This window comes from Giraffa tippelskirchi, chromosome 11 (genome assembly GCF_054371585.1).
Source record: "Giraffa tippelskirchi isolate mGirTip1 chromosome 11, T2T-mGirTip1v1.2.pri, whole genome shotgun sequence".
Classification (NCBI taxonomy): domain Eukaryota; kingdom Metazoa; phylum Chordata; class Mammalia; order Artiodactyla; family Giraffidae; genus Giraffa; species Giraffa tippelskirchi.
In genome coordinates this window covers 137,194,256-137,218,496 of record NC_137285.1, presented here as the reverse complement: position 1 = coordinate 137,218,496, position 24,241 = coordinate 137,194,256, and the positions used below count along the sequence as shown (strand labels likewise).

The window sequence follows — 24,241 nt, the reverse complement described above, 5'->3', positions numbered from 1 at the left end:
AGAAAGAGTCAAACACTGAATAAGGCGACCTGGATGAGGGTAACCTTGAAGTTGAGGCAAGTAGGGCCCCTACTGCTAATCTCCATCCTGTATGCACAATTTCACTTCATCCTTACAATAACCCTGATTTACAGATGGGGAAACTGAAGCCCAGAGAGGTTAAGTAACTTACAGAAGGTCACAAAGCAAGCACATGATACAACTAGTATTTGTGCCCAGGAGTCTGATGCCAGAAGCTGCCACATGGTCCCAGGTAGTTCTCTATGGCCTCCCCTCCCCTCTTCTGCTTCTCCTGTCCAGTTGTCACCCCACCTTATTGTTCTTGCAACGGAGTCCTTTCTCCAGTAACTCCATTGACTCTGATCAATATATTCTGAAATGTCTTTGGTGAGGTGGTAAGAGGTATTTCTCGAAAAAGGATACCTTGAGCAAAGAGTTATGAGAAAAAGTGGATTAGACAAATTAAACCACTTTCTTTGTAGCCATTCAGAGTGCAAGTTCTGGAACCAAACTGTCTAGATTCAATCCTTGGCTTTGCCACCTACTAGCTGTGTGACCTACAGCAAGTTACTCTATCTCTCTGTGCCTAAAAATCCTCATATGTGAAACAGGATAACAGCAGAACTCCCCTCATGGAGTTGTTTCATGGATAAAATGAGAACATACATAAAAAAGTGTTTAGAACTTTGGTACACAGGAAATACTCAACAAAGCCTAGCTATTATTAATAGCTATCATTATAGGATTTTTCAGAGTTTTTATTAGGCAACTGTATACTGTGATCCTAAAGTCCATCCTAAAGGAAGTCAGCCCTGAATATTCATTGGAAGGACTGATGCTGAAGCTCCAATACTTTGGCCACCTGATGTGAAGAACTGACTCATTTGAAAAGACCCTGATGCTGGGAAAGATTGAAGGCAGGATGAGAAGGGGATGACAGAGGATGAGATGGTTGGATGGCATCACCGACTCAATGGACATGAGTTTGAGTAAACTCCGGGAGTTGGTGATGGACAGGGAGGCCTGGAGTGCTGCAGTCCATGGGGTTGCAAAAAGTTGGACACGACTGAGTGATTGAACTGAATTGATACAGTGATGCTTCATGGGAGAATATGGCTATTTCATCAACCTGTTGCTTTTCGGAGATGGACAGAACACACATGTTAAGTTGCTTCAGTCGTGTCTGACTCTTTGCAACCCAATGGACTGTAGTCCACCAGGCTCCTCTATCCATGGAATTCTCTAGGAAAGAATGCTGGAGTGGGTTGCCATGCCCTCCTCCAGGGGATCTTCCTGACCCAGGGATTGAACTGGCGTCTCTTGAGGCTCCTGCAATGCAGGCAGATTCTTTACCACTGAGCCACTGGGGAAGCCCTGGACAGAATATACATCACGTTCTAAATAAGCATATTCCCAACACTCTGGAAGTCATCTTTTCACAGATCATAAGGGCATCCCTGGCCTTCAGGTATGCTGTTGGGGGAAGCTCTGTGGCTGCAGCTGCAAACCTAAGAGGCAGAAGGTGAGAAGCAACTGCCTAGCACCCCTCCCCTCTGTGCAGCAGTGGTACCCGTCTCCCAGGCCACACCCAGTTACAATCCAGCACCCCATCACTGACTGAAGTTGGCCAAGCACCAGGAGCCCAGACTGTGTGGCAGCTCCTGAAGAGATTCCATCACTGGGAAGGTTGCCCCACACCCTGCCATCTTGACACCTGACAAAACCAAGTAAGCAGGAGCTGGTCCCGTTTAAACATGCAAAGAGCCCAAGGCTGCCCTGGGTCTGTTCTCTGGAAGCTTGAGTTCATCATGGTCCCTGCATAATCAGTTCCTCAGTGCTACATCTGTCTGTTAAACCTTATTACCCAGGGAAATGCTGAGTGAGCACACTTGGAGCTTTGCGTGCAGAGAGCTTGCTGAATAATTTAGGGGAAAGGGTTGGTAACAGAAGATTACAAGTGGGGCTCCCCAGGGGGAGTGTTATTGACCGTGAACACATACATGGCTTCTGGGATTTCAGCAAATCTTAACGTGATGACTGGGGCCCCCGCACCCCAGAGGCAAGGGCTATTCGTTTTACACACACACTGGGGTCTTGTGCTTTGGTCCCAGCGCTGGCAGGACACAGAATCCTCAAAGGGGAGCTCGGACACATCTGATCCCAAGCAGGACTCTGACCACAAGCCCCAGTCCTCATGCCCATGTCCCATACCCACCATGGCTGCCGCCATCATAGCAGCCATGCACCTCCACCCTGCCCCAACTCTTGCTCTCCAGTCTCTTTTCCCTGAGCTGTGGGGTGCTCCTTCTAAATTCTAAATTCATTCTCTCATGTTTATTTCACTCCTCTACTCAAAACCCCTTAGTCACTTCCCACATACTCAGTTGTTGCTGTTCAGTTGCTAAGTCGTGTCTGACTCTTTGCGACCCCATGGACTGCAGCATGCCAGGCTTCCCTGTCCTTCACTATCTCCCAGAGTTTGCTCAAACTCCTGTCTATTGACTCAGTGATGCCGTCCAACCATCCTCTGTCACCCCCTTCTCCTCCTGCCCTCAGTCTTTCCCAGCATCAGGGTCTTTTCCAATGAGTCGGCTCTCCACATCAGGTGGCCAAAGTATTGGAGCTTCAGCTTCAGCATCAGTCCTTCCAATGAATACTCAGGGTTGATCTTCTTTAGGATTGACTGGCTTGATCTCTTTGTTGTCCAAGGGATACTCAAGATAGTCGGTATAAGACCCTGAAGTCCTCACCTTGGCCTCCCAGTCCTAAATGATCTTGCCTCTGATATCACTCCGACATTCACTCCTGCCCCCTCTCTCTGGCTCCTTCTGCTGCAGAACCACTGGCCTCCTTGCTGTGTTTTTAGGACACACCAGGCACATGCCTGCCCCAGGGCCTTTGTTCTTGCTGTGCCATCTGCCCAGGACAGGCCTCCCCAGGCATCCTCATCATTTACATTCAATTCCATTCAAGTCTCTGTTCCTAGGTCAGCGTCATGGGGTGGCTTCCTGGGCCACTGCCAGCCATTTCCACTCCTTCCCTGCTTTATATGTCTCCATAGCACCCATAACACCTGTCACTGGTCAGTGCATTTGTACCAAATCATCTCTCTCCTGCTGGAACGTAACTGTCTGTGGGCATACCCAGATTCTGCTCACTCATGGCTGCATCCCCGATGCCCAACACGGTGCTCTGTAACGATGCGCTGGTGGAAGTGAGCAGAGTGTCTCTAGCTCTGTGGCTCTGTCAGTCTCACTCTCAGCACACTGCACGCCTGCCAGAAGCACCTACATCTTTCATGTGAGACTAAGCACCCTACGAGCCAAGTGCTTCGTGGCTATGAGCTCAGTTAGCAGCACAGATGAGAAAAATAAGTCTCACAGAAGTAAGGTCACTTGCCCCAGATGACACAGCCAGGAAGAGACAGAGCTGAGACTGGAGCCCAGGTTTCCGACCACACCCAGAGGACAAATGGGAAGGATGGAGTGAGCTCTGACCAGAGGCTGCTGGTCCGGGGAGGCTGGAGGCAGGCAGACTAGGTGTGGGAATCTGGTGTGAGTAGCTGGGGAGGGGTCGTAGTTGGTTTTCTCTGGTTGGTCCAAAGCTGGGAATGGGGACAAAATTTAGGGAAGCTCTCAATTACTAATCAAGTCTTGGATGCTTTGGGTCCATAGTTACAGGAGTTAATGCTTGGCTCCCTGGGCTGATGTTGGAGGCTGGGGGTCAGAGTTCTGCTTTGACATGTGGTCTAGCCAATGTCTATCTGTATATTCAGTTTCTCGCGGACTATCCCAACCACACCCCCAGGTCTGGCCCAAATCCCACTTCTGCCTGTGTCCCCGTGACACCCTGGCCAGTCTATTGCTCATTCTCCTCATTTGTAAAGTAGGGGTGATAAACACCCAGCATGCAGTGTCTCTATGGGGCTTAGAGCTGACACGGGTGACATCCCCACCCTGGGATGGCAAGTCTAAGGTCATCGGGTACCTGGCTGCTCATGGAGGGAAGTGAGGTGTAGTATGAATGAGGACAGGTCCAACCAATGAACCACAAGTGGCATGCATGATGGTCAGCTGACATTTGGGAGTCTGGTGGACAGGCTCAGAGCTCTGATTCAGCCACAGACCACACGAGTGATGCTGAGCAATTTCCCGCACCTTTCTAAGCCTCATCTGTCATGTCAGGATTAAAAACCTGCCTGCCTCAGCAGAGTTGACAGGAACATTAAAGACTGTTGTTTTCAATTTAAGCCAAGTGGACTGACTGTGAGCTGGCTGCTGCGACTTCCTCTTGTCTGTGCAAAGACACTGATCCCTTCACACCTGAGCTGACTGGCAGAGAAGAGGAAGTGGGAGAAGAGCCAGGATTTTAGGGAGGGGGAGGCTGAGGCTTTCCAAGGCTTGTGTAAGAGTTAAGGAAGGATGTTTGGTTGAGACCATGTTCATTTATCACTTATGGAGCCCAGATTGATGGTCAGGCCCTGAGCTCAGAGCTGGAGATTCCAGCACCCAAATGGCAGAGATCTGACCCTGGGGATGCTCACATGGGAGAAGCCTTGGGGCCCTATTTCTCTCCAGGCTCCCAGGATCACCTCTACCAGCCTTCAGCCACATCCTCTCAAGCAGGGGAGCCTCCAGGAACTGTCTTGGCCACTGTAAACCAAGGACATCCCGACATTCACCTGGGCTTTGTCCTGTTTTTCAAAAAACATCCCATGCAGCTGCTGTACCTTTATGGATCTCCATTCTGAGCACATCTTCTGTCCCAATTTAGATGCGGACTGAAAAAGTTTAATTTAAAGGGCAGACTGGCAAATGACTGAATCAAAAGAGAACCACGAAAACCCCACTGAACCATTACCATGGCAACGCAAGTTTCTAAAATTAACCGAAAGGAGGGTGATGGGAAAATCCTCACTGCCAGCCTGCCCAGCGTCAGCCGGACCACAGCAGGAGGCATCCTGGCTGCAAGCCAGAAAGAAATCAGAGATCCATCTGCCAGGAGGGAACTAGGGCTTTGAGACCACTGAGAGCCAGGAGACAAGCACATTAAGATTACATTCAAAATGGGAGAGAGGAAAAAGAGAAGAGAAAGTTTTAAGCCTGGAGAAAGAATGAGGGGCCATCTCCCTGAGAATTCCAGTGGTTCTTATTTCAAGAGGGCCCAGGGGTTCTTGTCCTTTCCACCTCTCACATTTGGGCAGAGGGGACAAGAGGTGTCCCTAAGAGGCCCTGCATTTTCAACAAGACAGCCAACTGTTACCCATAGCCTCTACTGGACAAGCTGCTCACCATGAGGAGGGCGGCTTGGTGTGAAGGAAAGCCCCCTCCATGATCCAACACTCTTAGAAGCCTGCCAAAAGCTGCTGTGCAAGCTCAGAGCTGGTTCTCTGTCTTTGATGAGGAAGGACAAAAGTGATAAACTGGGGAGTGAGGTGGTGGTAAATGGCCTCTTTGCTAAGAAGCAGGCCCAGGGCAGTAACACACAACTGGCTAGAGGGTAAGGAACTTAATTGGCTATTTAAGACACAAAAGGGCTTTTGTAAAAATAGAAATTCAGATTACTATCAAAACTCAGTGATGAGGGTAGTTGGGAGCGAGGGCCCCCAGTGGCCTTTTTAGGACTCTGCTCAATTGTGTCATGGCTTTAACAAATGTCAACAGAAGAGTGCAGTAAGTGGGGAACTGTGCCTTTATGCTACGTCTTCTACTGCAGACCGTGAAAAGCAAAAGCCAATGGGAGCTGGCAGGCAACAGGCATGCAACATTGGGATCAATGTTCTGACCATTCTAACCATTGAAGGGCCCCTCTCTCTTGTGTACAAGTGGCTTTAGCCAACCCAGGCTCCTGCATATGACATCCTGGGCTGCTCTGGGAGGCAATGTGCTTAAAATGGATATAAATGCCTCCTGGAATTTGCTGAATAAGGAAGGCTGCACAGAATTACTATTTCTATTGCTTACTGTATCTATTTACCTGGAGTGGTTGGTGGAAGCTGCAAAATTAAATGCTTAGCAGACATTCTTTGAACTCGATGGTCAGTTGGTTTCTGGTCTGGTAATAAGGCTTGGCGCGCTGCAATACAATGGGTTATTGAGCCTGCAGTGTCAGCGGCCGGAGCGGAATATTGCTATCTCCAGTGGGAAGCTTTGATCAGTTTGTGAGTTGCAGAGAAACATAAACAAATAGCACTGCTGGAAAAGGTAACCCTAAAAACCAGGGAGAGGAAAATTCTATCTCAGGCATGCCATCATCATTGCAAATAAAGTCTCATTAGTGTGGGGCTGAGAAAACAAACACTATTAAATATCAATTACAACCCCACAATGGCATCCCCAGCCACCCTGAGCTGGAAGTCTCAGCATCCGCTCTGTCTTTGCCTTTTGTTTTCCATTTTTGTCCAACCCTTTCCCATTCACTGTCAACTCATATCCAAGGGCAGGTCTTACTAATTCTGCTTCCAAATTATGGGAATAATTGGCATCATCTGTGGCATGGATTACCACAGGAACTTCCTGGTTGGCCTCCCAATTTCCACCCTGCCTCCTCTCCAATCCATTTTCCACACAGCACCCAGAAAGCTCATTTTAGGAACTAAATAAGATGGCTGCTCACTGAGGTAAAAAACCCAATCTCCTAACAATGGCCCGGAGAAGCCTCTCTGATCTGGCCCTCAACTCTTCCACAACCTGATCTTGACTTATTTATCAGGCTCTAGCTCAGGGGTCAATGAAGTCTGATCCACAGACTGCTTTTTTGTTTTATAAATAAAGCTTTATTGGTACATAAATGTTCATTTACACATTGTACGCATCTGCTTTTGTGCCACAAGGCTGAAGTACACAACTCTGACAAGCTACAAAACCTAAAATATTAACTGTCTGGCCACACAAGTCTAAGTTTGAATCCTTGAGCAGATCAACATTGCAATAATCAAGGAGCTAAGAGAAATCCCGGCTGCTGTTAACCAGCACACAGTCTTTTGGGGAAGTTACTATAATACCCCAAATGTGGCAATCATGACATGACGATTGGATCCATTACAAACAGTAAATGACAAAATCAAGAACTAAAAAGGAAGAAACCAAGCCCACCCCTCCCCAGCTGGGACTTCATCAGCTCTTGCTTTGCATTGTCCATAGAAGTGGGCAAATGAAATGTTCCTACAGGAAATGGCAAGCTTGGCCTCAATCTTGGATATGAAAAGTCTTGAATGGTTATAAGTCTGTCTGCTCTCTGCCACCTTTACCTTCCTGGGTGGTCAGGCAGATTTCTTGACCATGCAATCCTGTCTTCTAAGAGATGCCTGGATGGCACACATCTATGCTTCCTTAGATGAAAGCTGGCTGGAGGTTTTAACGTTCTCTAAGATGAGGTCCTGGAGGCTTCATGCCAAAACCTGATGGTTTCCTGGGCAGTGGGTCTCTGAACTTGGCTCTTCCATAATAAATGAGTAACTTACAAGGTCCAAGGCAGTGGAGGATTCCGTTACCTGCCTGATTCTTTAAAGAGGAAATAATCACCACGTACCCCTAGGGCCATTTTAGAATCCATGTATCCTTGTCAAACGCTTTCCAGACACGAAAGACAAGGCCAGAGCACTCAGGCAAGCATTTTTAAACATTAATGGGGCTGTGTTAAAACAAGCAAGGGGAGATATCAAAGCTTCTGTCACTGACAGAGAGCCCGAGCTGGCCTCCTTAGAAAGAGGAATAAGAGGGCCCAGAAGGATCGACGTGACATAAAGATGAATCCTGTGATGGGCCGATGGCTGAGGGCACCTGCTTATTCATTAACCATTTACTGAACGTCTGCTTGGGCTAGCCTGAGTGCCAGGAGATTCTGGGCACAGCTGTAGGGTGGGAGATATTGGGTAATGAACAGGAACCCCTGGGTCCTCAGAACTACCACGACTGCTTTGATTTTTTAACATTTATTTTTTAAGTAAGCAATAGATGTAAGGTTCCAAACTCAACCAGATGCATGGTTTCAAACTCAAACATGCATCTTCTGGCTCAGACAGTAAAGAATCTGCCTGCAATGCAGGAGACCTGGGTTTGACCCCTGGGTTGGAAAGATCTCCTAGAGAAGAGAATGGTAGATAACCCACTCCAATATTCTTGCCTGGAAAATTCCATGGACAGGAGCCTGATGGGCTACAGTCCATGAAGTCACAAAGAGTCAGACACAACTGAACAACTAACACTTACACTCCAAACTGAACAGGTAAGAAAGAATTTGTAGGGACTTCCCTCTTAGTCCAGTGGCTAAGACTCCATGCTCCCAATGCAGGGGGCTGCAGTTCAATCCGAGTCAGGGAACTAGATCCCACAGCCGCAACTAAAATGTCTCACATGCCGCAACTAAGATGTGGTGCAGCCAAATAAATAAATATTTTAAAAAGGGAGGATTTGTAAGAGAAAAGTCAGTCTGTTTCCCGTCTCCAAGCCACCACATTCCCCTCCCCAGACACAACTACACTAAGTGGTGTGTGTGTGTGTGTATCAATGTGTGTGTATGTGTGTGCAGACTTCCAGAAATAGCTCAGGCATACATTAGCGAATATCTATTATTTTGAACACTATGGCAATTAAAATTTTTTTCACTTAATGAACCATATCACACATAATTTTTTAAAAGCCAAGTACCATTTTGACTATTTAATAAATACCTATACAGCACTGACTACATGTTTTCAAGAAAATTTTTAATTTTGAGATCAGTTTAGATTTATAGGGGAGTTACAAAAATAGAGTGCCCATATATCCCATGTTCTGTTTTCCCTAATGTGAACACCTTTACTAACCACAGGATGACTGTCACAACTAAGAATTGACCTTGGAACAATTATATTAACTAAATGACAGGATTTATTCAGATCTTCCCAGATTTCCCCACTAATGTCCTTTTTCTATCCTAGCATCCAGCCCAGAATCCCACACTATGTTGGACTCTGAACCTGTGACACTTTCTCAGTCTCTCTTTATCTTTCACAACCTTGACACTTTCAAAGAGGCCTAGTAGTTACATCCATTATTAAGAAGCATATCACAGAAGTAATGGGCCCCTTTCAGGGTGTTTCATCTGGGGATGCCTGCTGTGTATTGACTAAGTCTGTCCACCATGACCATCTGATTAATGTAAGGTGCTAGCCACCGAGACTCTACGCTATTAAGTTACTACTTTTTCCTTTTGTAGTTAATTGATATCTGGATGAGATCCTTTGAAACTATGCAAATATCCTATTTCTGCTTAAATGTTCACCCACTAATTTTAGCATCTCTCCTGGATTTTGCCTGCAGCAAGTTATTACTGTATTATCCTGATGGTGATTTTCTCTTTCCTTCCTTCTACATTCATTAATTGCAATTTTTCTAGAAGGAAGGTTGCCCCTTCCTTTCATTTATTTATTTACTTGATTATTTATTTACATCAGATGGACTCGTGAATATTCATTTCACTCTCTGAACTAGAATCCAATCCTATTATTATTTAATGTGTTGTTCAAGTCGTTTCAACTTTGGTCACAGGAAGTTTTTTGGGGTTGGGTCCTGTAACCTTCCAAAACACCCCTATGGTTCTGTTTGTCTGTCTGGCAATGTGTCTACTTTCTGGCAGGGGAGGCTTCAGGTCATCTTCTGTTTCCTGGTCTGGGGCCTGGAATGAACTTTTGACTACTTTTTAATAAATAGATGCCATTTGTAGTGTGTTATTTGCAGAGATGTGCCATCAATTGATGGGCATTTGGACCTACTTCCAATCTTTTCCTATTATAATCTTTTACAATGAAAAATCCTTATGGATGGGTCATTTCACACTTCAGTAATTGTCACAATAAAACCTAAAATTCCTATGAAGACTTACGAGGCCCTCTCTGAGCAGCCCCCACATTCTCTCTGACCTCAGGTCCCTTTGCTCCTTTCCCCTCACCCAGGGTGGCCGGCCATCTTTAAGACAGGCCCTCTGATTCCTGCCTCCTGGGGTTCTCACTCTTGTGTGATCTCTGCTAATGAACAGACTACGGCAGAAACAATGAGCTGTCACTTCCAATGAAAAGTGAAAGGGAAAGTCGCTCAGTCGTGTCCAACTCTTTGCAACCCCATGGACTATACAGTCCATGGAATTCTCCAGGCCAGAATACTGGAGTGTGTAGCCGTTCTCTTCTCCAGGGGATCTTCCCAACTCATGGATCAAACCCAGGACTCCCACTTTGCAGGCAGATTCTTTACCAGCTGAGCCACCAGGGAAGCCCAGAATACTGGAGTGGGTAGCCTACTCCTTCTCCAGGGGATCTTTCTGACCCAGGAATTGAACTGGGGTCTCCTGCATTGAAGGTGGATTCTTTACCAACTGAGCTATCAGGGAGGCCCTGTCATTTCCAATATTAGGTTGTAGAAAGACTGTGGCTTTTGTTCTGCCTTAGATGTGCTCTCTCTCTTTCCTAAGAGGACATGATGGGAGCCGTCCTATGGAGAAGTCCACACGTGACAGAGCTGAGGGACACCTCTAGCCAATAGCCCACCAGTGAGGAGCTGAAGCCCTCATCCCAGCAGCCCACGAGGAGCCAAACCCTGATAATGGCTACGTGAGTGAGGTTCACAGCAGATCCTCCCCGAGCCTTCAGATGAGACCTCAGTCCAGCCAACAGCATATCTGCAACCTCAGGAGATACCTGAGCCAGAGCTACTTATGCACAAAGGGTGAAGTCAAATCATGTTTTAGAAGGGCTCAGAGCGAAGAGCAGTCTTTCTAGTTACAAGGCTCTACAGGTAGATGTTTCAGAAGTCCTTTCTTTCTAAAGCTGCTGCTCTTTTGGCCTGCTGTGTCCTTCCCAATATGACTTCTTGTACACTTCCTGGCTGGCTCTCAAGACTCAAATGGCCTCTGAGCCACTTTCTCCCTGACTTCTCCCCCAGGCTCTCCAACTAGAAATAACTTTTCTCGGTTTCAGCCTCCACCTGCAGATTCACCGGATCCATGTCATGGCCCTGCTCACTCCCTCCCTTATTGCATACTTACTGATGTAACTACTTTCCCATACAGACAACCCTAAATTTCTTGAGGGCTGGATTCCTGTCTCAGTCATGTTTATAACCTGTCCCTTTCTCTCGTAAGCACTAAATTCAGCCTTACACACATATATTAGGTTCTCTATAATATCTGTGGAACCAGTAAGTAATCATAAGCCTCAAATTATGGGTTTAGACTCAACTGGCAGTCACAGTACTTACCACACACAGTTATTAGCTATTATAAGCATTATTATCACCACTCAATATTTCATCAATGAATGTTCCCTTTTCTAAAAAGAATTTAATTTTCTGGACTCCCCATGATCTTCCTCTCTAATCTCAGAATCTCCAAGTTTAGACGAAATAAAAAATAGCTTCTGACTGACAGCTTCTTCTGGTGATGGTTCCACCTAGAGCAACAAGGGGACACTGGTGTTAATACCAACATTGAACCTTCAAGGAAGACTCAGGGAGCAGAAATTTGCAGGCAGGAGCATCAATCAGATTCATGTCAATTAATATTCTACTCTAATATTCTACTCCTCATTTCTGAGGATTTTGCTGGCCACCCTATCATTCCCAGCAAAGCTCCTCTTGCCACGGCATCTCTGTCCAATTGCGTTAATTGAACACACAAATGAGGGAGATAAAGGAAAACTTGGCTAATAGCATTTTTTATTGGCTTCAGAGGAGGAAACCTCATAATCAGTCATGACTGCAAACGCCTCTTGTGGTTTCAACAGCACAGACTTGTGCGTGTGTTAGTAGCTTAGTCGTGTCTGACTCTTTGTGACCCTATGGACTATAACCCACCAGGCTCCTCTGCCTATGGGGATTCTCCAGGCAAGAATACTGGAGTGGGTTGCCATTTCCTTCTCCAAGCACAGACTTATGCTGGTGCTATTCTGAAGCACCAGTTGGATGGTAAACAAGCTCTTAACCATTTTCTGATCTATGAAGACTTTGAGGAGATAAGAGATATCACAAACCTTCCTGCATCCTTTGGTTTAGAAGACCCATCAATACTGAGTCTCAAGCTAAAGATACTATCTGTGGCGTTTCCACCATCATGGGTTCTCCTGTGGTTAAAAGATGCAATATAAATGTTTACTCTTTCAATGTGGACACCTTTGGTGGTCAAAACTATGACAGGGCTGGCCCTGTGAAGCCCCCGACTGCCCAACTCCTTGGAAACCACGTTTCAAGAAGCAGACAGAAGGAAACAGAGGCACTGAAGGAAAGGGGAATTGAGGTTTCATCCTCTTTGCGGGGACGAGCTTCATGCTTCCCTGGGCTTTCCACACTGATCACAGTCACTGTGGGGTGAACCCACTGACGGCAGGATTCTTAGGCTGCACCATGCTCGAGGAGACCAAGAAAGGACTGGAATTTTGTTACCTAATTCTAAATCCTTAGAATTTGCTAAAATTAAAAGTGAGGCAAATCCAAATTGAAGAGAACACTGATCATGAGTCCCATCTGATCCTGGAAAATAGAAATCTTACCCAGAGAAGTTTGGTCACTTATTAATGAAGAAGAGGAAGGATCTGGGAGCCTGGGGAAAAGACAGTGCTGTGTATTAGGGCTGGGGTGCATAAGGACAGGTAGCAGGAGCCTGTGGCCCTTAGCATCTCAAGACTTCTGCACAGCAAGTGCTGACATAATGGTCTAAACAGGCTGCCTGGCAGGGGATGGGAAAGTCTAGCAGCGAAATGACACTTGGAAATTTTGTAAATGAAGAACCAGAGAAAAACTGAAACCATTAACAAAGAAACTCCAATGACAACAAGAAAATTAAAAAATTACAGGAGAAGAGGAGCCCCATGAGTTCAGCTTCACTCTGTATCGTGGGAGGGCACAGGGGCAGCAGGAGGAGGAGTGAGCCTGGACCAGTGCGGCCACTGGCCAGCTGGCTCTCCAGTTCTGGCAAACTGTTGGGCTTTGTGCCTCAGTTTCCTCATTCCTTAACACTGCACCTGACACAGCACAGAGATTTGGCTCAGGCTTGACGAACCACTACACCACACTTATGATGGAGAGGAACCTGGGATCTTCTGCCCTGAGCCTCTGATTTCCCTCTAACACGCACTTCTGTCTCACTTCATCAGGTTCACCCACAAACACGTTCAGCCCCCGAACTGCTTTAGCTACAGAATGAGGAAATTGCTTCACTTGGTGAAAGGTTCTCCTGGTTCTGCTAATGGCAGTCTGATAGGTGTGTGTGTGATGGAATTTTTTTTAAAACTGAAGCTGTCCAGATTAATGAGAATTGAAAAAGGGCTGTGGAAGCAGCGTCCATGGGGGCCATCCCAGCCCCTCTGGTGAGCTGTAACTGCCTTCAGAAATCATATTCTCCCAGACAGAAACCACTGACCTTAAAGAGAGGGCTTCAGAAACCAAAACACAGTCTTGGCTAAGAGGGCACAGCCTGACAGAAAGAGAGTCTTTGGGGGGTTATTCGGAAATGGAACCTCAGAGAAAGTGTTCTGTGTTAAATGACCGCAAGACCCTGTAATGATTACAGTTATACCCAATCTACCCTTCTTTAGTCCTTTGTTCTGGAGATTCAAGTTCTTCACAACCATCCAAATACCATCTTATTAGAAGCCAGGGGAAATTTTTCCAGGGTTTCCGATACTCAGACTCTGACACTTATCAACAGGGGCAAAACTGGAGGCTGCCCATGGACATTAAAAAGGAGTTGAGATGATGATACACAGCATATTAAAAAGCAGAGACATTACTTTGCCAACAAAGGTCCATCTAATCAAGGCTATGGTTTTTCCAGTAGCCAGGTATGGATGTGAGAGTTGGACTATAAAGAAAGCTGAGCACCAAAGAATTGATGCTTTTGAACTGTGGTGTTGGAGAAGACTCTTGAGAGTCCCTTGGACTGCAAGGAGATCCAACCAGTCCATCCTAAAGGATTTCAGTCCTGAGTGTTCATTCGAAGGACTGATGTTGAAGCTGAAACTCCAATACTTTGGCCATCTGATGCGAAGAGCTGACTCATCTGAAAAGACCCTGATGCTGGGAAAGATTGAAGGCAGGAGGAGAAGTCCAGTGTAGGCAATGGACTCTGCATGCTGACAGACCCAGGTTTGAATCCTGGCTGTATTGCTGACTAGTTTTGAAATTCTGGCAAGCTACTTCAACTCCTGAGCCTTGGTTTTCCCCCATCTGCAGAATGGGGATAATAACAGCCATCTCATGAGTGCTGGTAAAGAGTGGACATGGTCATTATGATGTATGTAGCACAGAGACAGGTGAATAGTCTGAGGACTCAACAAGTAACTGTAGCTGCTACTGCTGGTACCACCATCACCACCACCTCGGCTGTGTTATCCTTCATGAGGAGGCAGAGGGCTTGTCTTACTGACTTAGATACCCCCAGAGTGTCTATCTGTAGTAGAGGGTGGCCTCAGAAAAACAAGAGAGATGAATAAACTCTACATGCAGCCTAAAGTAAGGACTAAAGAATTTCCTTTCATTTTCTGACTTGAAGAAACAGGTTAGTAAGCTATTGTTTTAGTCGTTCAGTTATGTCCTACTCTTCGCGACCCCATGGATTGTAGCCCACCAGGCACCTTTGTCCACGGGATTTTTCAGGCAAGTATACTGCAGTGAGTTGCCATTTCCTCCTCCAGGGCACCTTCTCAACCCAGGGATCAAACCTGCATCTCTTGCATTGGCAGGCAGATTCTTTACCATTAAGCCACCTGGGAAACAGCCTCAGTAAGAGCCAGGTTCAAATCTCTCTCTGCCACTTACGTGGCAGGGAGAGGGACCCTGGGCAAGCTCCTTAAGTCTCAGGCCTTGGTGGCTTGGAGGACGGGAGGGAATAATGTGTGTTGAGTGCCCAGAGCATTGATGAGCCTTCAGTAACAGCTCGACCCAGGAGATGAGGTTACTATATTCTTGTTATAAGCAGTAGATTTAATATATATATATATATATTTCCTGTATCTTGTGCTAGAGAAAAGGATGCCCCAAGAGATGTCCAATGAGGAGCCTTAGACAACAGGCTGCATGGAAACAGGGCAGCTGGTGTACTAGGGCTGGGCTATGCCTATATGCTGCAAAAATGGGAATGCAAGGTGTTCTTCAAACCACACTTTGGGCAAGGATGTATGCCATGACAAAGATCCAAGAAAGCCAAAAGTCTACAAAAGTAAAAGAAAAACTGAGATAAAAGTCACCTGTGACTGTCTCTATTATATGTCTGGGGGCTATTTTGTGGGGAGACTTTGCTAATAGTTTGAGGAGACTAAAACCCAATGCAGGCTCCCCAAGCTAACCCAGCTAAAAGTTTAATTAAATACAATTGCTTGCGGTGCGTTCCTTTCCCAAATGGCCTCATACATATTCATCACTGTAATTATGGTAGTGGAAAAAATCCACGACTAATTATTCCATGCTCCCCATCTTTCACATGCCTAGAATTTTTGCATAATTACTGTTGAAATTAATTGCAAGTTAGTTAATTTTATACTTTGTCCTTTCAAAACTTAATTGAAAATTAATTTAAAAGATACAACTCCCCCCTCCCCCCCGCCAACCGAAAAACCACACAACAAAAATCCTACCACCAGCTATTATGGCAAACCTGGTTACTAAGACTTATGACGTGCATTAAAAATGCAAAGCGATTATTTCTAACCCAGACGCAGGGTTGTTCATGTCAAGCTATAATCGAATGCCAGTCCCATAAATGCCATGGAATCACATCTTTATACCACAGCAACAAAGACAAGACTCAGGATGGGTGGAGAGGCCAGCCAGTGATCTGGCTATCTTCTGGCTCTGGGTTTACCATTTTATGCTCAATTAATTGCATCTCCAGCCTTCAGAGAAGAATAGCACATGGCTTTCATTATCACCCCATCCGGTTTTTACCCTCAAATGTCTCTGCTGTTACCCATTTTCAGGATCCAAGTGCAACATGGCATCTAGGACACTTTGCTTTCATGCTAAACAGACAAATATGTCTCCTCCTCTTGTTCATCACAGTCCTCCACTATCCCCAGCTCCTTTGAGTCACCCCCATTAATCCTATTTCTGTGATCTATTTGGAATCACTGATTGGAGTGCCTACCCTGTCCTGCAGTTGGTTGTAGACGTATACATGAGTTTCATTTAATTTCAGCACCTAACACAGCGTGTGACATATCACAGATAATCAATCAGTCAATCCATAGTTATTTCCTAACTGACTGAATGAATAAAGACTAGCTGTCACAAGCTCACAACTGAGCATCACCAACTCCACGTGTACAGAGAAATAACGGCAAATTCCGAGAGATTAAGTACATCTCTGAGCTCACACAACCAGTAAATGACAGAGCTGAGACCCGGTGCCATGTTGCCTCTTCATCCTTCTCCTGATGCCCTACCATCCTGATAGTTAAGATTTTATCTCCTGCCAACCACGGTCTCTTGATAACCTGGTTTCTTAACCCTGAGTCCTGAAACCCGTTTGTTAGGGACTGAGTATTCATGTGACCTCACAAATACACTGAAGCCTTAACCTGCAGTGTGATGGTTTTTGAGATGGGGCCTTTGGGAGGTCATTAGGGTTAAATGAGGTTATGAGGGTAGTGCTCTCATCAGAGGACCAGTGCCCTTATAACACAGAACACGAAAGAATTTTCTCTCTCACTTTCTGACATGTGAAGACACAGTAAGAAGACAGTCGTCTACACACCAGGAAGGGAGCTCTCCCCAGGAACCTCTCTGTCTGTACTTTGATCTTGGACTTCCCTGCTGCTAGAAGTGTGAGAAGTAAATTTCTTTTGTTTAAGGCACTCAGGCTATGCTGTTTGTTATGGCAGGCAGAGTAAAACACTGTATCATACTTTTATTGAATGACCTAGGTTTACTCACATTATACCTTTTTTTTTTTTTTTTTTACATTTTTTTTTACATTATACCTTTTAAACTGATAACAGGTGAAGGCATGAGAGTATAAAGGAAAAAGTAAATGGAAACCAAGTCAAGAGAGAGAAGACACGTCTTCGTGACACAAAGGAAGCGGGGTGGGCTACAGTTCCAAGGCCAAGGGGCTGCTATCATCCCACCTGGAAAGAGACAGAATGTATACTACATATACAAACAGGGGTCCTCACCCAGAGGGCAAGGATGACCCATCTGTCACTGAGTAGATGCGGAGGAGAAAGAGATAGGAAACCAATCCACAGAGCACAGGCCATTGATTTTTTTTTTTTTTTTGAGTCCACAAAATTCTCTCTTTTACAAGTGACTTTTAATGACATGACCCTTCAGCAATTTCAGGACAAACAATTCATCCTCCAAGAGGCATATGAGGTTTGGGACCCTCTTATGACTGAAGGAACAATTCCTTAACAAAGATTCTTTATAGAGTTCAGGCTCTCAAAATATGAGAGGTGGTTTAAAAATAAGGTGATGCGCATGTGTATAATTTTTCCTTCATATATTAAACAGAGGCTCTCATTCCAGATGAGCCCATAAATCCTAGCTTAAACTCAAATTAGGTGTTCAGATACAGCCATAAAGCTTCTGGATACTATTTGCATATCAGGAAAGTATGCTACAGGGCATCTGAAGGCTTTAAGTGGGTGCTGTAACACAGCCTTGTAGATAGAGGGCAGCCCAGTCACTGGGGTGTGACAGGAGCTGTCAGGTGGGTGGGGGGAAGGCAGAGTGGTTTTCAGCTCTTGGGAGTTCCGTCCTTACAGTGGACCCAGAAAAGTATCCAAGGTATGTTGCTTGGTGTACGAAAGCACATGATAAAAGCAGGATGTCACTTATGTGGATGAGATAACGCGTGTGCATATTTCTATTCAGGGCTTTCCCGATGGCTCAAGTGATAAAGAATTTGAGTGCAATGCAGGAGACTCAGGAGATGCGGGTTTGATCTCTGGGTTGGAAAGATTCTTTGGAGGAGGAAATGGCAATCCACTCCAATATTCTTGCCTGGAGAATCCCATGGACAGAGGAGCCTGGCAGGCTACAGTCCATGAGGTCACAGAGAGTTGGACACAACTGAGCAAGCATTTCTATTCATTCAGTGGAAGGCTACAGAGTAAAATATTAATAGTGGTTTTCACTAGATAGATAAATTATAGATTTTTGGGGTATTTTCCTATATCTTCTGAATTAATTATTTTTAATGAATTAATGCCTCCCCTTCCTTCGATTTCAGGTCAATCATCTCCTTGTCAGGGGAGCCTTTGATGACCTTCCTGATTGGGGTAATTCTTACCTGTGTTCACCTGGAGCTAGCTTCTCTCTCTGTTTATCATAACACATACTACAGTTACACTTTCACTACAATCTTTTAGGTACTGTCTGCCTCTCCCAGGAAACTCTGTGCCCCATAAAGACAGAGATCATGGTGGATTCTGTTTTGTTTTTTAGACAACTCTGTTCCTATCATCTAATAATGATGATGATGATGATGTCTATAATAGCAGCAGGAGCAAATTTGGTAGTGGAGCTGACACACAGCACTTATTAAATGCCAGGTGCTATTCTAAGGACTTTAGAGTGAGGTAAGCATGATTGGGGGCTTTCCAGGTGACTCAGTGGGTAAAGAATCTGCCTGCAATGCAGGAGATGTGGGTTTGACTTCTGGGTTGGGAAGATCCCCTGGAGAAGGGCATGCCAACCTACTCTGGTATTTTTGCCTGGAGAATCCCATGGACAGAGGAGCCCGGTGGGCTACAGTCCATGGGGCTGCAAAGACTCGGAAGTGACTGAGCACGCATGCAAGCATGGTTGACATCCCCGTTTTATGGTTGGGAAATCACGACACAGGAAGGCTGTGTATCCAGCACAACCTCACACAACCACTAAGGGCTGAAGCAGGATGTGCACCCCGGCCGCTGGGCTCTTGAGTCCATGCTCGGAACAGCTATTATATATTGCACTGCCCTTTTTTCAGCAACTTTATCTAGCACTCATGGGTGCCCGATCAACATTTGTTAAATGAAAGATCAATCACACATTCCTTTTAGAATCCTAAAAACACTATCTCCTTTTTTTGGATGAAGGGAAATTAAAACAAAACAAAACACTCCTCTGGGAATGAACCAGCAGAATGAAAGAAGTAGTTATGAAAAATCAGAGTTTTCTGGAAAGAAATTTTCTTTTTCAGATGGCAGTGCTTGACTCTATAGAAAAATATTCCACACAGGGTTCATTCATTAAAATAAGTCCCCAATGTTTTAACTTCCCTGAATCCAGAAGGGAGTAGGGACTGACAGGGCTCAATGTCATTCTCCCTACAGCCAGACTCTGGACTCAAGTTCCCATAACTTGATAAAGTCAAGGGTTCTGGCTCCTCATAATTAGCTAATCAAAGAGAAAGTCAATCCTTCATCTGAAACCTTCCCAGGCTCACAGTAAGTATATCCAGCCTTTGAGAATTTGCAGTGTACTACCACTAAGGTGAAGACACGCCAAGTGCCTTGTCTGTGAGTGAAGGATTTGGGTAAAACCATGTAGGCATGGAAAATTATTGTTTCCTCCCTAAAAAGGCAGGCAGAAGCAGTTATCTCTGCCTGGTCTTAGCAGAACATGACTGTCTGTGGAGCTAGAGGACCCCGTGTGCATTGTTAGCTAGAGATATTTAACCGATTAGGACCACGTGTCCCGGCAGACAGACCTGATTTAAGTTTTTCACATGATATGAATTCCCCACGGTAAAACCCAACATGCTGGCATCATTCCAGGTTAAAGCAGGAGCTAAAAGTGGAAGAACTCAGGCTGCTCTGTTCATTTCAAACCAAGAAAGAAAGCGTCTCCTTATAGCTTATTGTTTTAGGATTAGTGGATGTCATGTCAGTGCCACCCTGAATACTGATGAGATGGGGCCTCACTTCATTAAGCTTTTGATATGGTTAAACTGCTACCCCGTTTCACAGCCTGCAGGAAGCGCCATACCCTGACAACACGCCCTGTGAATGGAATGCAGAAGTGCATTTACTGGCTGCCTGTGAACTTTCCCACCCTCCCCTTCTGATCATTTTAAAATCAAGTGGGAAAAAAAAATTACTTTTTTCCAACTCCCCCGTGTCTTAGAGTAAGATAAGAACATGGTTTCTACCATTTCTACCGTTCTCTGGCTCATGCCAAAGATATTCAATAACTCACTGAAGCCAGATGTTTCCGATTCCTGCCAGAGCTTAGAAACAGATCCAGCTACCAGGCAGCTGTGAAACAGAGCAGTAATCTGTCAGGGTTTAATGAGGCCAGCTTTTTGGATGGGGTACGTTTTTGCCTTTTCATACTGTTCTTGGTTTGCCATTCACTTCACCTGATGCTGCGAAGAGCTGACTCATTGGAAAAGACCATGATGCTGGGAAAGATTGAGGGCAGGAGGAGAAGGGGACAACAGAGGATGAGATGGTTGGATGGCATCACTGACTCAATGGACATGAGTTTGTGCAAACTCAGGAAGATAGTGAAGGACAGGGAAGCCTGGTGTGCTGCAGTTCATGGTCACAAAGATTCGGACACAACTGAGCAACTGAACAACAATGACAACACATTCTTTTGAGGGGGAGGTGGACACTTTGGCAAAAAGCTGGGATACTCTGACTATGGAACAGGTACGTCCTTGATTCAGGTGATGTCTGACTGACCGGCGGGGGCTTCCTTTACTTGCCCATCCTCAACAGGAGTAGTTACAGACTGAGGAAATGTCAGAACTTTATGCATATGTGGGGAGTCAACAGTGGTATTTCTCTGGCTCTTCTGTTCTTCCTGCCAAACCCACCATGTCCCTGCTGGTCAAGTATCCTCAGTGACTAAGAGTAGGACTTAGAATGCATTTTTCCCTCGAAACCAGAGCAAGATCTGGCTATAAAAAGTGTACCCTAAAGCACTGGTCTGCTGTATCATAGGGATGCTTTGCAGCCCTTTCGTCTGGATTTTAGAAGTATTAGCGGTTTTCTCCCTATTTTAAAATGTTCAATTTATATTCAGCTGTTCTTTCCAATGTCTGAACCTTAACAGTGAAAAGCTGCTTGAATTGATTCAAAAGGGATTAGACGGTGGGACTTCAGCGAACAATAACAGCGGATCAGTTGGAACCACGTAAATGGCCAATCACAGAGGATTAGTTGGATTAGTTGCGAACAGTGCTGAGGTGTGACTGTAATGGTGCCATTCAGGGGTGCTTCAGGTGCATGAGAAACAGGCTTTCATGGACTCATGCACCATGCAAACAATTATTCTTAAAGAGAATTGCAAAATCTTCCCTGTTGGTTCAATTACCTTGCAATTCCCGCCACCATTTGTCCTGAATGCTGATGTTACTCATGATGGTGATGATGAGGGCGATGGTGGTGAGTCATGGCTAACATTTACCAAGGGCTTTCTATACCTTATGCCACCATCTTTATGAGATGTTTTCTATGGATTCTCCATCACATCTGTTCTTATCATAATCCTGTGACGTAAGTATGCTTATCACTTTACAGATGGTAAGTCTGAGCCACAGAGAGGTTTAGGAACTTACTTACCCAAGGTTGCTGGGAGTGAGGCAAACCCAGGGGGTGATCTGACTCAAAACGCATTCCCCACCATTGTAGTCACTGCCTTTTCTGCCCCCAACTGTCAAATTGGCAAGGACTATGTCTGTCTTGGTTATCGCTATATTGTAAATAAGATAGCACTTGGCACATAGCAGGTCTTGGTAAGTACAGTATTTGATAAGGAAATGAATAAATGAATGAGTTGAGGATGGCAGAACTTCAGAGAACTGGAGTCCTTGAAGACTGGTCATAATTTCATACAGGAGAAAGCTTCCTTCTTTGTGTGTCCTCAGGGCTAAGAGGAACGGGCGCACCTTGAGACAACTGAATTTGTTCTGGGTTTCTAGTAAAGCCTGTGCATCGCAGTGAGAGAAGCGTGAGCCCACAGAGAATAGGACTGTACCCAACCACCAAGACTCTTCGTGCCTGGCAGAGAGCAACACACCCAGCAGTGGCACCAGGCTTTCAAACAGGAATGCCCATATGTGCAGTACGCTCCTGGAGCACAAGCCAGTCATTAGACAGCTGACTGATGTCCCTGCATTTTTCTCCTTGCAGATACACAGGGTAATGGATTAGACTTCCCCGTACCCTTGGAAGTTAGACTTTGGCCAATGAAATGTGAGCAACTTAGCTCCCTGGGTAACTAAAATGAGAGCCTGCCCTACTGATCCACAATGGACATGCAGCATGAGCAAGAAATAAACTCTATTGTTTTTAAACTGCTGAGATTTGGGCCTGTTTGTTTCCTCTGTGTTAGCTAGTGTATACTGACACAGAAGGGTAAGTTACATGACAAAATATCCACGCTCTGGACCTACGGAACTAAGGCTATGGAAGGAACAGGACACCCACATAGGAAACAACAGAGGGAAGAAAACTGATATGGAAGCAACTAGATGCCAGGTGTGATGCTAAGGGATTTATGCAGTTATTTCATCATGATCTCATGCATTATTTTATTTCTCAATGTCCTCATTTGTAAACTGGGAATGATCACACTTGCTCCTTGGAAGAAAAGGGAGAATTTATTTTACAAATTCCCATTTCACAAGTGAAACCCTGAGATGTAAAATTATGTTTCCGAGGTCTCTCAGCTAGTAAGTGGACAAGGCTAAGATTTTGAGTCCAAACCGTCAAGACTCCATAACCTCATGCTCTTTCCCACCAATGGACTCAACAGCTTTCCTGGCCAGGGAAATTTACCTGAAACTGCAGGAGACCAATGCTGGCCACAGCCCAAAGTGCTGCTGGACAAGGCATAAAGAAGTGTGATCAGAGAAGGCTTTCTGATGGAAGTGAGTTTCAAGTCAGTTCTTCAAATAAGTGATGCTGTAATGAGAGAAGCTGGGGAGGGCCTGTGACAGTGTGTAACCAACAGAGGCAGAAGACACGAGACTGGATGAGGAAGACAGTGGCCACTTGGACAGAAAAGAGACACTGCAGGAGAATGGTGAAGGAGGCAGCTGTGTGAAGCTTTAAATAATAGGCTGGGTGTTTAGATTTTATAACCACAGTGGGCTCTTTGGCAGGGGTGGGAAGGGATAAAAGCGATGTTTCTGAAAAATGATCCTGGTAACTGTTTGAGGATGAGCTATGGCAGAGAGAGGGAGAGAGACTCAGAGTAGCTAGGTAAGTGATTCTGCAGCCCGACAAGAGGAAGGTAGTCCTGAATGAGGATGGCAGCTGTGGAAGTACACAGGAAAGGAAGTAAAAATTGCCTTGATGAACTCAGCTCTCACTAGTCACTGTGTATTGGGCTGAGGAAGCTGTACACATCGGCTCACAGACTGCTCGCCGCAATCTCAGATACAGTAGTATCCTATTTTGCAAATGAGGAAAGCGAGACTCCCAGAGACTCAGTGACCTTCCTGATAAATGCAGGCATTATAATAGTGAGTTAATAGCTACAGATTCCCTGGAGAAGGGAATGAGCCCTTCTCTCTTCTCTCTCTCTATGGGTAACCACTAGCTTTTGGCTTCCCTCATAGCTCAGTTGGTAAATCATCTGCCTGCAATGCAGGAGACTCAGGTTTGAAGAGCCTCTGGAAAAGGAAACGGCAACCCACTCCAGTATTCTTGCCTGGAAAATTCCATGGACACAGAAGCCTGGCAGGCTACAGTCCACGGGATCACAAGAGTCGGACACAACTTAGCGACTAAACCACCACCACCACCACATGTGACAGGTGCTGTACTAAGGACATAGTTTATGTGTTATTTCATTCTACATTGTAGGTACTACAGTTACCTCTATTTTACGGAGGTGAAAATAGAGGCTCTGGGAAGTGAAGTAACTTACTTGGAGTCACACTCAGTTGATAAAAAGCAAGGTCAAGATCTGAACCAACTTTGTGTGGGCTCCAAAACTCATGCTCTGACCCACTACACTCATGGGAACACACGCTTGGTCTCTGCAGTCCTGGCTGGCTGGGTTACGTGTCTGGCTGTCGTTGTTTAGTTGTAAAGCTGTGTCCAGCTCTTTGCAACCCCATGGACTGCAGCATGCCAGGCTTCCGTGTCCTTCACCATCTCCTGGAGTTTGCTCAAACTCATGTCCATTGAGTCGGTGATGCCATCCAACCATCTCATTCTCAGTTGCCCCCTTCTCCTTCTGCCTTGAATCTTTCCCAGCGTTAAGGTCTTTTTCAATGAGTCGACTCTTCCTATCAGGTGGCCAAAGTACTAGAGCTTCAGCATCAGTCCTTC

General features: G+C 45.5%; 1 protein-coding gene and 1 long non-coding RNA gene across 5 annotated transcripts in view; one reads left to right on the top strand and one right to left on the bottom strand.

Annotated features, from left to right (window-relative positions):
* LDLRAD3 (low density lipoprotein receptor class A domain containing 3) overlaps window positions 1–24,241 on the bottom strand; it is a 255,995-nt gene that overhangs the window by 14,696 nt on the left and 217,058 nt on the right. The window lies entirely within an intron of this gene.
* Window positions 16,564–22,259, top strand: LOC145527153 (uncharacterized). Its single transcript, XR_014069538.1, has 3 exons — window positions 16,564–16,793; window positions 16,961–18,544; window positions 19,283–22,259. It is a non-coding gene; the product is annotated as an uncharacterized LOC145527153 (long non-coding RNA).